Raw genomic sequence first — 3,757 nt, 5'->3', positions numbered from 1 at the left:
TTGACTTTATATCCTTTTTGTTTATGTGATTGTAAACATTTTGCCCCTGGTTGTACTCACTTTACTCTGCTCAGTATATATAGTCTTCTCAGATTTCTCTATATTCTCCATATTTGTTGTTTCTTACAGCGCAGAACTTGTTCCTTTCAGGGTTCTCAAAACCAAAGAAATGTGTACAATACAGAACAAGGTATGGGAGTCTTAGTATTGGGAAATATGAATACTAATCAGGAGGTTTATCCTGAACAAAAAAGAATTGTGCCATTTTCAAAAGCTATTATAATTTTTATTGAAAAGTAGTTGTGTATCTCTGAAAAACAAAATTAAGATGATTAACTTTTATTGTATTTTAGTTACTAAACTCTACTCTCCCAGTCTTCACATCGTTGGTATCAAGGACTTCTTTACAAAAATTGAGATTACTATGATAACTAATCCTTTGAAGGAAGGAAACAAATACTTTTTATGTCAGTGGAAACAAAATAAAACAAAATGACAGGAGACACTTTGCTTAGAAATGGGATTTGCATAAGTTAGGGAAGCATACAATGGTCTCCTTGAAGAGTATTCAAATATTCATGGGAAAGGTTAATACCTTTGATTTGCCTGAAAATATTCCCAGCTGAATAAAAATATTCTATATGATTATGTTAATCTCTAATAAAGTGATATATTTCAGCAACATTGCTCTATAAAAGTCATTCTCATTTGAAGGTAGCCAGGTCACTATTGAGGGGATAATACTTGAGAGACTGAGCACTTATTCAGGAAGAGAATCAACTGCATTATTAGCAATGGAGCTAATGTGTTTAGTCATCTAGATCCTCCTTAGAAAAATCATGATATTTATGCAAGGCTTTACAAAGTTCTTTCATATACATCATTTGAATTGTGTTGGTGTTCAGATGTGTCCAACTCTTTGTGAGCCCTTTTTTTTTTTTTTTTGGCAACAATATGGATTGGTTTGCTGTTTTCATCTCTGGAATTCCCATTGTTTGATTCATCAGCACATTATATCTTACATCTCAGATGTCTGATACAATCATTTGGTTTTTGAAAACATTTCCTCTTGGGCATTCTGTAATGGGTCCATTCTCAGTGCAGCTACAATGCGATTTTACATAAAGCCCTGAACCCAATTTTTAAAACTTAGAACATATTCAGCACCTGTATATCTCATTAGAATCACTTACATTTGATATATATAATTGTTTGCTTTCTCAAAATTTCCTACTCTCTCAGGAGAAAGAGATCAGACTAAATCATCTTGAATGAAAACCTATTTTCATATAAAAACAGTTTTATTCAGTTAGGGAATTGATAATTCCTATTATCATCTAGATAGACAGAAGATAGTGGGGTTTGTTGGGTAGCCCAAAGGAAAGAATTCTGGGCCTGAAGTCAAGAAAACCTACATTACATTATTTTTCCTCTGGGCATCTTCTATTTGGACCAGGTTGGTACCGTAAAAAGTGATAGAAGCTAAATCTTGCTGTAAAATTTGAAAAAAAAAAGTTCAAATGGTAAGTGAGTCCATGTCCATTGTGACTTCTAGATGAAGGCAAACAGGTACTGATGTGTAAGTGAATGGGATATTAAAAAGATGCTGAGCAAAGATCTATCACTGTAAAACAGCTAGCCTTGCAATGAATTAAGGAAACAATTATAGTAGGGTTGGGCACTTCTGGATGTTTGGGTATGGCATGAGCATTAATTGTATATAAAACTTGGACAAAGTGATAAATAGATTTGCTGTCTGGAACCAGTTTGGGTTTCTTAATGGGGAGAATCTGTATTGCAAGATGACTTGCAAGATATAACAATACCTTTATCTCTAAGGGAATAAATGATGGGTGAAATACTCTCAATAGCTTCTGTGTGTAAGGGGTACTAGAAGGCAGATGGAAAAGGGCATCCTGTAACTTTGATAGTAATTGAGATTGCCAATTTTAGGAGGCTACATGCAAAGACAAAGAAACACATAGGGAGTTGAGAATGTCAGATGGAATGTTAGGAGCATCCCCATCTCTATCCTGATCATTTTGGATGAGAGGGGAGAAAAAGGAGACAGAATTCCTTAGTTAACTATAAGGACAGAATTCCACTAGGAGAATGGGAAATAGTAGCTCTAAGTTTTCTTAAGAGATCCTATCTCAATAAATTCACAAGGGATTTAGGCACAAGAAGGGAGTATTGGAAAGAAATGGGACCAATGGCTATACTTTCTGTGTGATTCTCTCTGCACAATCTGAAGCTTTCCAGAAACCTCAATAATCTTTGAAGATCTAATAGAGATACTTTTGGAATCAGTTTTACTCATTAGAAATTAATTAGGAACTCCAGCATCCAGCAAATAATCACCAATGGTATGACCAATTTTTAAGGGTGACATAGAGTTGTCATTTGGGTAAAGGAATGGACCAGAATAATAGGAGTCAGGATATCAAGTTCAGGAAAACCAAAGGGATCTTCACTGAAATGTATAGTCATTTTCCTTCCTCCTTATCTTCATGAATCAGATTTTCTCTTGGAATCTTGAGGGCCACTTTTCCTTCCATTCCTAAAATCTCACTTTCTCTTTCTGTACTATTAGGCAATATAGCCCTTCTTGTGGCAATAAAAACATTAATATGACTCATGAATTTCCCAAAAAGTCTATACAGGAAGTAGAATGGTTTGTATTGGGTCAGTCTGTCCTGAGACAAGAACAGTTTGGTTTTTTCCCTAAGTTTTCCTTTTTTCTGCCTCTGAATTTCCTCCCTTTATCTGGCTTATAAGCATTGTCATCTAGGGCATGTCTTACAGAAATGTTTTTGTATCATGGGCAGGAACTGGTTTACAAAGTGTTTGCTAATGATATATTCATCTCATGGATTAATTTGACCTAATTTTTCAAATTGTATAGCCATTTTTGCATAATCTCTCATAAAACTGGTTAGGGTTCTCATTTTATTCTTGTAATGGCTTTTGCAATTTGTTCGAATTTTCTGGTTTGGTGGTACAAGCTTCTCTGTCAACAAATAAGGTATCTCTGCTTTGAGCCAAACTAGTCTTAATGAGTCCAAATAAAAGGATTCCATTGAAGATCTTGTAATGGCCAATTGGAAGACCTGAAGGGTCTTGAGGGCTCCTTCCAATAAGAACCAATCTATTAGTTGTCTCTGTGATGACAGTTCCAATTCCAGAGGATGATATGGTTTCTAAAAGGTTGGTAATATCTTCAGAAGTAGAATATAATACTCCATGAAAATGTCCCCAAACTGAGTAATAGCTTCAGGTATCTTTTGGGTTTCTCTTCTCCATCTGTAGAGATCAGAGGGGCTGAAAAGCTGATGGTATCTATGCATGTTTATGTTTCCCCAGGGTTCATAATAAAGCCTTGAAAAAGGAGAATACTATTAGAGTCTCCCTTAGTTTCAGAGGGAACTAAATCTATAGATGATTTTAGGAGGAGAAGAAAATGGGGATGAAGAGGAAGTAGAGGAGAAAGAGGAGAAATAAGAAAAGGGAAGAGGAGGAAGAGGAGGTAGAAGACCTACAGCAGTAACTGAAGAAGTAGCTAAAGAGAGCTATAAAGTAGTGTGAGAGGGCAAAAGAGTGGGAAGGGATAAAGAGGTGAGAAGGTATATTGGCAAGGCTGGATAGAGAGAAGGCACCCCTGAGAGAGGAGGGCAAGTGTCATCAGATAGCTCAGAAGTTACTTTGTTAGTGTTAGCCAGTAAATCCTAAACATCGGATCCGGATCCGGTTGTTTATC

The sequence above is a fragment of the Antechinus flavipes genome, chromosome 4 (genome assembly GCF_016432865.1).
Source record: "Antechinus flavipes isolate AdamAnt ecotype Samford, QLD, Australia chromosome 4, AdamAnt_v2, whole genome shotgun sequence".
Lineage (NCBI taxonomy): Eukaryota > Metazoa > Chordata > Mammalia > Dasyuromorphia > Dasyuridae > Antechinus > Antechinus flavipes.
The sequence above is the reverse complement of the archived record's forward strand: the minus strand, read 5'-3'. Positions refer to the sequence as shown.